The sequence below is a fragment of the Sinocyclocheilus rhinocerous genome, unplaced genomic scaffold (assembly GCF_001515625.1).
Source record: "Sinocyclocheilus rhinocerous isolate Xijiao unplaced genomic scaffold, SAMN03320098_v1.1 scaffold1551, whole genome shotgun sequence".
NCBI classification, from domain to species: domain Eukaryota; kingdom Metazoa; phylum Chordata; class Actinopteri; order Cypriniformes; family Cyprinidae; genus Sinocyclocheilus; species Sinocyclocheilus rhinocerous.
In genome coordinates, this window is record NW_015636371.1 from 273527 (window position 1) to 288000 (window position 14474).

At 41.7% G+C, this 14474-nt stretch overlaps 1 pseudogene; it reads left to right on the forward strand.

Moving 5' to 3' along the window:
* Positions 1–14474, forward strand: part of LOC107747755 (membrane-associated guanylate kinase, WW and PDZ domain-containing protein 1-like) — a 105374-nt pseudogene extending 90900 nt beyond the window's left edge.

The window sequence follows — 14474 nt, forward strand, 5'->3', positions numbered from 1 at the left end:
TCAGTACTAAACCAAACAACCTCATATACATAACATAAAAAACTGGTAAAGCAGAAAAGACAAGATGGCAAGTAAAATGAATGTTGACTCTCTATTAACCACTTATTTAAGTGAAACTTAAAAGAGGCATAAGCAGGGCTGTACAGTGCATATATGTCGCACGTGCTACGAAAAAACTAGTCTGTGCGATGAATAAATTTACCACTGTAGCACGCGTGCGATACAGTTTTGCATGTTCATAACACAGCTGCTTAATAGTGTGAAGTGATTTCGTTGTGCTTGTTTGTGTGTGTGAGATTGATTATACTTGGTAGTAGGGGTGTGCCATATGACGATTTTTGATCGTGGACGATTAAAATGTCTCCACGATCTGCTTTTGAAGAAATATCATTGTATCGTGCTACAGCGCACATTCTATCAGCTGCAGTTCTGGCGCCTCCCTCCGTCTCAATATAATGTACAACGCCACATGCATTCATATCAGTGTTAGCTCAACGGTAGAGTTACTCTCACAGGACACTGCACTTATGCGCAATCACAAAACTACAATTGTACAAACCTGTAGTTATTTGTGGCCTTCCTGTAGCTCAAACAGTAGAGCATGGTGTTAGTAATGCCAAGATCATGTGTTCGAGTACCGCGCATACATAATTTGCATGACCTTGTGTTTCACAGTGTTTACAATTACTTGCATAGTGATTTACAGTACTTATAGTACATTCAGCATATTAAATTTGTAATTAACATTTGGGTACAGGAAAAAAGCTGTTAAATGGCTGTTAAAAGATTGCGATTTTCAGTTTCTGTCACTCCGTATTCATTATGTATGACCCATTCTCAGCATGGCTATAGAGTATTTGAAGAGCAAGACTCAATGTAAGCACACTGCATTCTGATGCCCTACGGATGACATATATTGCATTAAATTGAACCCCCAGCATTCATTATGTCTAATGTGTTTGGCTGTAGTTCTGAAGGTTATGCCAGTATGATTTTAGGATGTACCGCAGTAGATGTCCTTGTACACACAGGCCAGTTTGGTGCCAGATTGTTGGGTGACTCCTGATGGCTCCCGCTCATAGTGCCAATTCCCAGTCAGGCCTGTTAAATGCTCCGCACAGAGTGAGCTTGGCAGACCCAGACCTCTGAAATTAACTGTGTGAACGGGCCTAAGCATATGTGATTAACATTATGTTGTTCCCTATGTGGTGAGGTGAGCATTCTGCTCATACTTACTGTTTGGCCGAGGCTTCGTCTGACAGTCAGCATGGAAAGAGGCTGAGAACAGGCAGGGAACAGCGTTAGACACCTCTCCCATCTGCAGTCTTTTAATAACGCATTTATGCAAATGAAGCACTAACAATAGCACTAGAAACCTTGTGCCATCTATAGAACAGGTTTGTTCATTAAAAATGTATCTTTTGTAAAGCTGGGCTGTGCTTTTTGACAATATAAGTCTTATAAACTGGTAGAGAGTCTGCAATATATTTGCATTGCAATCAGTGTTTCTTCTTTATAATATTTAACTTGGAGACATGCTAGCAAATGAACTGAAATTATTTTTTTCAGTGCCAGACTCTCAAGAACAAGACATTTTTCTCTGGAGGAAAGACACAGGCTTTGGCTTTCGGATCCTGGGGGGAAATGAACCCGGAGAACCGGTGAGTCAGAGAACACACACACACACACACTCACACACACACACTCCAGAGGTGTAAAGAGTACCTAAAAACCATACTTAGCAAAAGTACAGATACCTTACAGTGAAAATTACTCCACTACACGTTACAAGTCACCAATTCCAAAACAACTTGAGTAAAAGTCTTAGAGTATCTGATTTTAACAGTACTTAAGTATTTTACTTATAGGCTCAAAGATGCACTAGTCAAAGAGACATGCACACACACACACACACAAATATACATGCATCCTTCTGACAGCAACTGTAAGAACTGTAACTGATACTGAAGTCTGTCCCAATCACTGCTGCTTTCTTGTAAGCCGTGCATTGATTTGAATGGAGACAGCTGCTATGTGCTGGCTTTATCTCGAGTGTGTTAATCGTGATATGGAGAACAGGGTCCAGATATCAGAGAAACACAGTGAGGCAATGGTTTACATGAATTGACTTATGTCACAGTCTGCAGCCTGCAAGAGCTGTCCTGCTTACCAGTGTTCTTCTCATGAAATGCATGGCAGATCTACATAGGGCACATAGTGAAGTACGGCTCAGCGGATGAGGACGGCCGTCTGCGCTCCGGAGACGAGCTCATCTGTGTCGATGGCACGGCAGTGGTGGGAAAGTCTCATCAGCTGGTGGTGCAGCTCATGCAGCAGGCGGCTAAACAGGGTCACGTCAACCTCACTGTCCGCCGCAAAACGGCTTACGGAGGTACACCTGCACCGGCAGTTTTTATCTCATTTTCTAGTTTGATTTTCAATTTTCGTGCAGTTGTAGTTCATTTAAAAATGTGGGTTTTTTTGTATTTCTATTCCATTTTTCATCACTTATAACACTACAGAACACTACAGCGTATCATGCTGAAAATCCTACATTTCCAGGTTTCTCAGCAGCAGAAGTCTTCATAGTTGGCTAAACTTCTGTAGCAGTGAATTGAAGACTACCACAAATATATTTTTGCCTTCCCATTTGCTCAAATATCAAAAGAAAAACGGCATGATATTGTTTTGATGACTTAAAAAAAAAAAGGGGGAATAAAATAGAGAGAGACTGATAGCAGTCAGAAGAGAGAACAATGTCAAATTTACCGTCAATCCCACAGACGCTGAATTAGAAACACCCTTGCATTAGCGTTAACTATTTGTTTGTATTTTGATGCAAAGGTAATATAATAAAAAGTATAATATTATAAATGTACATACATTTTTTTTAAAAATGAAAATATAAAACACTTTGGAGGATTTACGATGTTGATGACCGTTGAAACGCATCATCACAATCTTGTGAAAAGGTCCATTGTTTTATTATTATTATTATTTGGGCCCTTTTAGTTGAACATAACTTTGAAAAAAAAAGAATGGCTTCAAGAGTAAGCAAAGACCCAAAGCAACAAACCTAAGACCATTACTACGTGTGTTGAAATCTGAAATGGCATGATGCATGTTCATATTGAAAGTAGTATTTACAAATTTTGTAATCACAAAGTCACATTATTTAAACACACTCACATTTCAACGTTTGTTGAATTTTGGGAAAACATAAATTACCACAAGGTTGTGTGGTAATTTCATTGCCACTTTAGAGTTCAGAGAGATCAAAGAGATCATTACAAATATATTTTTTTTATTCTCTTAGACCACTGCCAAGCACAGTACTGTAAATGTTGTGCTTCATGGTAACGTGTGTATTTTTCATATGAACACTTTTATTGCTGAAATGCTGGGAACTGATTGCAAGAATAATAGTGAGTGGGAGGTGTTTAGAAGAAAAAGTAAAAAAGAGGACAAAATCACAAACTTTTGGGCCACTGTTTTGGCAGCAACAGGTATGCAATCAAATGTTAAAATATGTGTTATTTACATAATTTAGAGCATGCACAACTAATCATTTCAGTCAAATGTTTGCCTGTAAATAAGAGGTTGAGTCAACTTATTTCTGCTAGTTCTACCTTTTATACATCCATCATTTTGAGAGATAAGCAAGACAGAAAACGATTTAAACCACATTGTGTCAGTTTTCCTATTATAAAATAGTATATTTAAATGGTTAATGTTGACCTTGTGAGAGACTGAGCACATGAAAAGTGCATTTCATAGGATCACAGACCTCACTCGTCCACCAGGAATAAGTGCACACATGAGAAGTCATGCAGATCTATTTTTACAGATGTCACTTGACAAGCCGATCTTCTGTGTGTGTGTGTGTGTGTGTGTGTGTGTAGTGTATAAGGGCGAGTCGGACGTGCCGCCGTCCCCGGCCTCCTCTCACCACAGCAGCACGCAGGCGCCGTCGCTGACGGAGGAGAAGCGCACGCCGCAGGGCAGCCAGAACTCACTCAACACCGTCAGCTCGGGCTCCGGCAGCACCAGCGGCATCGGCAGCGGCGGAGGCGGCGGCAGCGGGAGCACCGTGGTCAACATGACGCCCGCTGCCCTGCAGCCCTACGACGTGGAGATCCAGCGTGCCGAGCACGAGGGCTTCGGCTTCGTCATCGTGTCGTCCGTGTCACGGCCTGACGCCAGCTCCACCTTCGGTACGGTGTACACTGCAAGAGTGCAGCAAACACTCGGACATCGTCAACCTCATCAAAGAGGCCGGCAACGCCGTCTCGCTGCGCATCATACCCGGAGACGGTGAGTTCGTGTCTTCATCATCTCTCACATTAAAGGGTTAGGTCACCCAAAAATTTGAATTAGCCCATAAATTACTCATCCTCATGTCATCCCAGGTGTATATGACTTTCTTCTTTCAGACGAATCCAGTCGGAGTTATATTAAAAATTGTCTTTAATCTTTCAAGCTGTTTAATGGCACTCAACGGGTGTTGCATTGCTTCAGTCCAAAAGAAGTGAAATAAAAATCGCCCATCCATAAAAAAAGTGTCTCACACGGCTCCGGGGGGTGAACAAAGGCCTCCTGTAGCGAATCGATGTGTTTTTGTAAGAAAAATATCCATATTCAAAACGTAATAATCACTTTAATCTAGCTTGCGCTCACTGTTGTAAACAGAAGCAGCTCCGGGCAGATGACGTATGAGGTTAGCTTTGCGCATCGACCATGCAATACTCATGGTCAGTTTGATTTAAGATGACTGTTAAGACTGTTTTGATTTTAAGAAGACTAATTTACCACCCGATCAAAACACAGATAGAGATGGTTGGGAGGTCGGAGATAGGCAGTGCAATGCATGCATATATATAGATATAGATATTATTCTTTCTACCAAATGTTATAAGAATTGGACATTTTATAAGAAGTGGCACTGTAATGAATGAATTTACTTTAATTAATTTTTGTTCAAATTTCTAATGGCCTAGAATCTGAATCATTGAGCGTACCTGAATCTAGAGATTATACAGTACTCCCAGCAGATCGATTGTGGGACTCTGGGATCAGGGTTGGGAAACACTGTTCCAAACACAACTAATAAAACATAGTCAAGGTGCATGGGCAAAACGTCACAAAACCTAGCAGTTTTTTCACATTGGAACAATCTGAAAACCCATCAAATGTTGGCTTCTGATGCGAGGCGGCACTGTAAATATACAAATGCCTCGAACTGTGCAGCTGCGTGAAAAAGCTGAAATTGGTCAACAGTTCAGATGAATCTACAGGATCTTTCCCTTCAGAGTTGTCTGTTTGGTCATGTTCTCCACACGTGCTTGGACCGCGATGACTGCCGCCTGTAGCTGCATTTCATGCATTTTCTGTGTGATTTAGCAGTGCTTTTAAAACATTGCAACTGTCTTTCTCTCTGACCGAACAGAGACATCAAATGCTTCACTACTGACCAACGCAGAGAAGATCGCCACCATAACCACTACACACACACCTCAGAGCAACACAGAGCCCAGGTGAAACACACACAGACACACACACACACACTCTCACACACACTCTCTCACACACACACACACACACACACTCTCTCTCTCTCTCTCTCTCTCTCTCTCTCTCTCTCTCTCTCTCTCTCTCTCTCTCTCTCTCTCTCTCTCTCTCTCTCTCTCTCTCTCTCTCTCTCTCTCTCTCTCTCTCTCTCTCTCTCTCTCTCTCTCTCTCTCTCTCTCTCTCTCTCTCTCTCTCTCTCTCTCTCTCTCTCTCTCTCTCTCTCTCTCTCTCTCTCTCTCTCTCTCTCTCTCTCTCTCTCTCTCTCTCTCTCTCTCTCTCTCTCTCTCTCTCTCTCTCTCTCTCTCTCTCTCTCTCTCTCTCTCTCTCTCTCTCTCTCTCTCTCTCTCTCTCTCTCTCTCTCTCTCTCTCTCTCTCTCTCTCTCTCTCTCTCTCTCTCTCTCTCTCTCTCTCTCTCTCTCTCTCTCTCTCTCTCTCTCTCTCTCTCTCTCTCTCTCTCTCTCTCTCTCTCTCTCTCTCTCTCTCTCTCTCTCTCTCTCTCTCTCTCTCTCTCTCTCTCTCTCTCTCTCTCTCTCTCTCTCTCTCTCTCTCTCTCTCTCTCTCTCTCTCTCTCACACACACACACACACACACACTCTCTCTCACACACAGACACACACACACACACACACACACACACTTAACTAGGATCTGTACAACATTTGTATGTATGTACTGTATGTATGTATGCACTGATTTAGTAATGATACTCATAATAATGATAATAAAAAAAGTTTTGGTAACATGACTTTTTCTGTTCATCCAGCAGGAATAACAAACCCAAACAAGCTCTGACCCAAGCATCCTACAGTCAGGTGAGAGGCTCTGTGTTATAGCAGAAAACAGGACAGGTCTGACTGTGTTGAGCAGTGATGCACACAGTATCTAGATCGAGAGGGACGGGTTGTGAAGTCTTCCTTAAACTGGGATAGAAATGTTTTAAGGGATCCGGACTACTCCTACTAGCAGATTACTAGTTGCTTTGTAACTTTTTTTCTTACTTCTGTTGTACTATCTGTTCTTAAGGCTGAACATATGCTTAAAGTATTCAGACCGATTTTTTTTCTTTTTAAACGGTTTGCAACCTTAAGCTAAAATGCCAACACATCAAAAAGATGTGAAATTACTAGGGTGTGTAAATCAATCAAAATGACTTCAAATGAAAAATACAGGATCCGCACTCACTTGTGTGCTTCTTGATGATTTGTAGATTTTTTATTATAATTTTTTTTTTACATCTATAAAGCACATATGGATCAGTGGGAATGCTAAAATGCCTAAAAAAAGATTTTCACATCAATCTTCGCTCCATACCTCATAATGACAAAACAAAACACAGATTTGCTGATTTATTAAGAAGACAAAAACCACTGAAATAACTGCTGTGTAGCTCCTTTTTAAAACGTAAATGTGTGTAAATGTCAACAATGTCATTTGTTTAAAGGATTGAAGAATCCTCTATTTATTCCATCCTGATCGAATATCAAACACAAATATCCTAATTTACGTCTCCAAGATAGAATATTGATCTGGAGATGAGCTTTCTATCAAAACTGAAATGTCAACAATTTAACATTGTTGAGAGCACATCATTTGGCATAAATATCAGGCTGAACTTTTTCTTTTTTTTCAATTCATTGGCAAATGAAAATGTAATGTATATTGTTTGTGAATTCCATTCTTATGGTTCCCAGATTGCACAAACTCAAAGTTTTATTTGGTATATTAGATGTGTGGAGGCTTAGCATTGCACGTGTGTTCTGATTTAAAACATTTGTTCTACAGTATGTTTATGACCATCTGTACATGCAGCCAGTACAAGTTTGGCAAGAAGAAGCCTCCATCTGATCACAGTACTGTCTAAGAGAAACATCTTACAGATATATCATTTAAAAAAAAGAATTTTAAAAAGTGTTTTTTTTTGTTTTTTTTGCATGTGCATATGTGTACTTATTGTAGTAATGAAAAAAACTGGTTAACTAGCCCTGAACCTGCCCCTAAACCTAACCCATGTAGTTAGCTTATATTACTCAGTCTGTTGGCTAAGTGCATGTACTGTAAAATAAAGAAATAAATAGTAGTCAGGATTGCTCAGTGATTTGGTTGTGTTTGTGTGTGTTTAGGAGGCAGAGTATTACTCGGTTGATATGGAGAGGGAGAGTAAAGGTTTTGGCTTCAGTCTGAGAGGAGGAAAGGAGTACAACATGGATCTGTACGTGCTGCGATTAGCTGAGGATGGAGCCGCTGCTAAGAACGGCAAGATGAAGGTAACACAAGATTACAATTCTTTTCATGGTGCATGTGTTGAATTTAAAGCACATTTTTGCCAAATATTTGTGTGTGCTAAAAATACAGATTCTTTCTTGTGCTGGTCCGTCTCTTGCTCTCTGCACTGGATGTCAGCACTCGTCCCCATGTTCTCCTCCTCTCTCCCTCTTCCTCTCAATCCATGTCTGCAGCCATTTGTGTGAAATTCATAAATACGAACTGTTTAGGAAAATGACATGAACATGACATGAGAAGAACTGTAATGAAGCAGGCCTTCTGAAATTGCTTCTATAAATACTGATGATTTCAAGGGTGCAAGATCATTTGAAAAAATGTATTTAAAAAAATCCCCAGTTAGTACACCATTACCTGAAGATCTGTTACTTTTCAAAGTGACCAATTCTTTATCACAGATTCTGTAAGTTCTGATCTATTGTTTTACTATCACCTGAAAATCGCTCTACAAAGCATCAATGTCGGAAGTAACCAAGGTTGAAGAATACACATTACTAAAAACTGAGCAACATACTTTAAAACAAGTATTTACTTACTCCCATTAATCATTAATTCAGTTTGTAAAAATGTCATTATCACCCTTTATTACAGTCTGTACATGCAAAAACCACATTTCCTTTCCCCACTGATTCTTCTAAAAAATAGCATCTGAAGAACAAGCATACGTTTTTCTGAAATGAAAGAAAAATTCATTTTTTTTTTCTTTGTACAAAACAAAAAAGCTTTTCTCTTATGTGCCATTGATACAAAATGGCATAAAATATGTAGACCAGAATGACTAAATGTCTGTCCAAATGGAGTCCAGGCTTGCTCCTGAAGGAGTGCACCTAAACTTAACACGCGCTGCAGTTCTTGAAGCAAAACACAGTCACATAAAAGCTGCTTAAACCGTTAAAATGAGATGTGAAGTATAACAAATTACTTCTAGATCAGCATGATGCCATCTTGGGCCTCCCATGAGCTAATGGTGGTGTCCGCCTCGTTAACAGGTTGGTGATGAAATACTAGAGATCAATGGTGAAAGTACGAAAAACATGAAGCATTCTCGTGCCATCGAGCTGATCAAGACCGGAGGCAGACGAGCTCGACTGGTGCTGAAGAGAGGAGACGGATCCGTCCCAGAGTATGGTGGGTAACTAACAAGTTAAAGTCTTGTGCTTTTTGCATTTTGTTTCGAAGCGTTCGGTCTTAATGTTTTAATTTATCCTGAACTGTCTTCTTGTTCTCTAGCATTAAACCTTTCATCATTCTTGGTGATCAATCAGCCTCTGTAGGTAGTCTGATGTATGAGATCTTCATCTAGTTCCTCTCAACAGTCTTCAGTCAGCAAATAAAACTGTTGTGATTTGTCTGAGTGCTGCATGCTTCCTTTCTCTTTATTTATCTCTGTTTCTTTCTCTCCCTGATCTCTCGTTCTCTGGCGGGCTCCTCAGCTATGATGGGCCCCCATCTCGCTGCCTGTCTGAGGAATGATAAGCTGGGCGAGCCCTGCTTCTACCTAATGGGTCAAAACCAAGCCACGGTTTGTAAAGGACGTTCTGTGTGTCAACCCTTCCTGTCACCCAGTCACACGTTATAAGCCCCGCTTGGCACACGCGTGTTGTGGCCCTCACCTGCTCTCATCTCACCCCGGTGAATCCATTCAGCCGCTGGCCTCTGATCGCGGTGCAATGGATTCATGCTCCTGATGGATGCCTGTGTGATGGACAGTGTGTGGATGTTGTGGACACTGCAGTGCTGATAACACAGATGGGTGAATGTTACAAGAACTTGCCTGGGTCACAAAAAAAAAAAATACTACAATAGACTTAGTTTTTATCATTTAAGCGAATTATATATTTTCTTTTGTTGTTACCCATAGAACAAGTTTTGTTAGATTCACCCATAAGCAAGTAATGAAATGAGTGCGGTGTTGTATTCTGGACTTGTGATAAAAAGATATAACTTGTTATATAAAATGATATGCTCATCTTCAGATTAATGAACGTTTAATAATCAATATAGCATAGCATTAAGTGGTCCAACAGAGTGTTACAGTAATGACAAACAGTGCCCTCCACAAATATTAACACCCTTGATGAATATAAGCAATCAGGCCATGAAAAATGTCATTGGTGTTTATCCTCCACGTCTTGCAAAAATCTAACTTTTAATTTAAGTAAAAACTAAAATGTACTGTTTATGTAGGTAAATAGCATGAACCATAATGTGGATGAGACCAATTACTGTAGTTGAATACGCTGGTCATGAACAGCAATTTCCAGGAGCAATCAGCTGTCTTAAAGACACATCTGTAAGGATTTGCCATTGTCAGTGGTTTCAGGAATGCACATTTGGCACCCGCTTCACCTTGTAATTTGGTACAGTTCATTGTGAAGACATATTCTTTAATCATCTTGTTGTTACCCTGAACTTTAACACCGTTGTTCATCTTTGTTGTCTCAACGTAATGGCATAGTATGCTCTAAAGCAGTGCTCCTCGGGACCCCAGCACTGCACATGCTCATCGGATGCAAGCAGTTCAAGTCTGTCAGTCTCGACACAGTACAGCTTTGTCTCTAACAGTTTGAAGCTCAGAATGTCGTCTCCCAGCCAGAGTTCAGCAAGTCCTGACAGTGTCTTTCTGAAAGAGTCTGAAGGTTCAAGCTATTCTGCCTGCTGCTGGTTGATGCCATGCAGTGATTCTGCTATGATAAGGCTCGAATCCGTCTGCAAACTTCTTGAAGCCCGCGAAGAAAAAAAAAAAAAAAAAGTTGCATATTCAGGAAAATAAAATCGTTCAGGAAAAGCTGTGTTAAAAAGGATATATTTTGATTCTCTTGCAGAACTAAATGGCAACCATAGAGACAATTGTAGTTGGTGTAAGCTACCCATTAGCCCATGTCTTCATCATGAGGGTGGCCCCCAAGGCACTAAAAGACAAGGCTCTTGCCTAGGATGACTGCATCCTAAAGGCTTTGGCTATAGGCTTTTTAGGATTTAGGAGTACAGTTTGCACGGATTTACAATGACCATCTATTCTTGCCTAGGAATTCGACAACTGAAGTGAGAACTAACAAAGCTACATAAAGACCTATGATATGTATCCTCACAAGAGGTGCTTTCCATGCATCCTGACCCTGATTTTGAGTCTTTTGTACTGCCTCAGTCAAAGCAATAAAGTACATCAAAAAGGAATCTGACATATAATACCCATCTGCCTGAGTGAGATATGGAGGACCTGGCCTCAAAAGGACATAGACCAGGTTCTTTGGAGGAGAATCTGCTTTTTCAACCATAGCTGATGATTGTGGGTGTCCTCCAGAGGTCCACAGACTTCCTGACATATATGTGACCAGTAAAGTGTGTGTCGTGATTAGAATCGATAGTGTGTGGAGTTCCCCATCTGGGAATGATGCAGTGCCTTTCTTAGTGGGGAAGGCTTTAGCCCACCTTGAAAACGTCTCAGCTATGACCGAAACATCCCGATTACCCTTGCATTTAGGAACAGTAACCCCGAGAGTGCAGGTCTTTCTGCTGCAACCAGTGGATTTGGGGTGCTGAATTGTGTACGTGGTCTTGATGTTGCACATCTCTAAATCTCGTTTTACAGATGTTTTCTAAAACTTTTTGTCCACCGAACTGTACTAAAACATGATCACATATGAGAAACACCACAAAGTGTCCGACACTGCATATCTGTGTTGCCAGAAGCAAGGTTTTTGGAGCACTGATTTTGCATCTCGCCCATGTTTGTAAACGACACGCTTAAGCAGTAGAGATTTCTGCCGTTCACAGCTGCCTGGTCAGATGAACAGTTTTTCAGAGCTTTAATTTAGGGCAAAGGCTGGGTACAGTACTTTGCAGAAACCTAAATAAATATAAGAGAGTTTGGATTTGTTTTGCATTTTCTTGGTCATTACATAATTTCCACACATCCATTTGTGTATTTTTTTCATTTAGGTGACTTGATTTAATAAAATAGTGGGTGTGTCCAAACCCTTGACTGTTTGTATAGATGGTGTTGTATGAATTTTATGCTTGACCACATGCAGTGCTGTCTGTTTGTTAAAGTTCTGTGTGACATCTTAACTGTTGATAGCCAAGTGTTTTTAGTGACCTAACGTAAAGCCTTTCTTCATTTATTTCCAGACGGCCCAAATGACAGCTACCCTCCCTCACCCGGGCCACAAAATCATTCGGAAGTGAGGACCTTGCTGGTCAGTGGCCCCTTTCATCATCCGTCCGAGTCCAGCTATACATCAGAGTATCACACACCATCCCAGCCCAAGCAGCAGCAACCGAAAGACAGGCAACATGATCCGGCGAGGGAACGAGAGAGGGACAGCAGAACTGGGCTGTATTCCAGCGCTCCGCACCAGCCTTCCTGGAACAACCGTCCCAGCCCCTCGCCATCCCCTGACAGCAGCAAAAACAACTCCCACCGCAAGGTCAAGAAGTCTGAGTCTGAGAGCGGCATTGCCAAGCTCTTCAAAACGCTGAGGAAAGAGGGCGGATTTGGGAGGAAAACCTCCAACCAGGATCTCCTGAGGCGAGGCCGCAAACCCTCCGTAGACACGCCGAGTAGCACGGGGTCTCAGGTGCGCAGCGGGTCCTTGGATCGCTCCTCCACCCGGAAGCGCAACACCTCTCCAGACCGCCGCAGGGCCAAGTCCGTGGACCGGCGAACGACACGCTCATATAAAGATCAGTCCCCTGAGCGAAGCTATCAAGCCTCTTCCCAGGACCTGCTGTGCCAGATCTCCACTCCAGAAAGGCTTGTCCGGCCCCAGAAAGAGCCCCAGACTCCCAGCAGGAACTACAGCAAAGAGGGCTACTTCACGTCCACCCCTGAGCGATCCTACAAACCCACGGCCCACACACCTGAATGTGGCCTAAAGAACAGGAACGTTCTGCTCAACAGCTCTCCGTCCAGTCAAGCTGAGAGACAGGGACACTTCATCAACGGAGCCCCGGAAAGACGCTTCCGCAGGAGATCGGATAGCAGCAGCAGTGACGGAAGTTACCTGGAAGAGGGCGCTGCTCCACAGCTTAGGGACTATTACAACGCACTGAAAGCCAGCGGAGCGAACGGGAGCCTCGTCCAGAGCTCTCTGAGCAAGAGACGGCTTTACAAGGAGAACCACACAGACCTCAGCATCTGAGCTCCTCCACAGCGGAACAATGCTTCATTCTCTAGTTTGTTTTTATATGTTGTGTTGTGTTGCGAGTGAGATCCATGTTTTGTTAAAAGACACAGACTTTTTATTTTTTTCCAAAATGCGTCTACTTTGTGTGTCCCCTTTTCTCCAAATTGAGATTCACTGAACCAGAGCACAAGCAGTCAACGTTTGTTTCTTTGTTTGTACATTTTAATAGATGTGTGGTGAAACCTGAAGTCAGACTATGATGCTACTGTTTAATTGAGTAATATATATTTAAGCTGTATATTTATTTTGAAAAACTGAAATGTAACTCGATGGGATGTCCAGATGAAAAAAGCATCATTCAGTCTTGGTCTGTTGTATAATATCTGACTTTGTTAGTCCTAACAGTGCACTGGACTGAGGCATGAGCCGCCCATTAGCAAAAAAGAGGGAAAAAAATGTTTTCTCCATAATCACCAGAACTTAGTCTAAAGGCACATATGCACAATTGAGAAAACTTGACCCAACATTAGCTTAAAGCAAGTTATTTTAGGAATGAATCATAGCTTTTTAAAAGTGACTTAAAGTGCATTCAGGCTGTATGTGTTCCTTGGGAAACAAACCACAGAGCAGCTGAGCTACAGGAACACAGCTAATACATTCAACTATGTAAAAACACTGGATATATGAATGTGAGAGGCCGTTCTAAATCGCAGTCATTTTAAGCAAAAGTCTTAAGTATTTTGGATTGTCCCTTACGCAGCCACATTTACCTCCATAAAGTCAAGTACCAAAGGCGATTGAAATGCTCTGAACGAATGGAGTCCTTAACAAGCTTGTGAAAATAAATGTGACGCATCGACGCAGCACACATTTTGAGCTGAATGTAGAGTTGCAGCACAGAAGATTCAGGTCGCCAGATCCGATCCAAAAGACTACATGAAAACGGCACCTGGCGCAATCTGCCAATCTGAGCCACCACTCGTTTTCCGTCACGCTCTCGAGAGCCACTGAGCTTCAGTGATATACAGACACAATGCGTGTTTGTTTGGGAACACAGCTGTTTCGTGCATTTCGACAGGACTGAGAACAGGGAATCCCTTCAGTGTCATCTGAATAGTACTGTATCAAAATGAACGTATCAGCTGCTGTCTTTTGTACAAATTGTATTACTGTATGTACTTCAAACCTGTGTAGGTAAGGATACTGTTGCCTTTTCTCTGTACAAAAAAGAATTTATGAAAGATGTCCACCTAGACGAAGATGCAAATATGTTTCTGCTCTGCTCACTGGGACTATGAGTAACGTGTGTACTCAGAATCAGGCGTATGTAAAGTTGTATTTTTTCCCTCTCTCCAGGAAGGATGGGAAACGGATGTTTTTCAAGGAAGGGGGTTGAATATCTGTTGTGATGGATAACCTGCTTTTTTTTCTAGAGATCTTGTATACTGTCTGTGGTCTCTGAAATGTTCTATGGATTTTAAATGCTTTTTTCTGTGT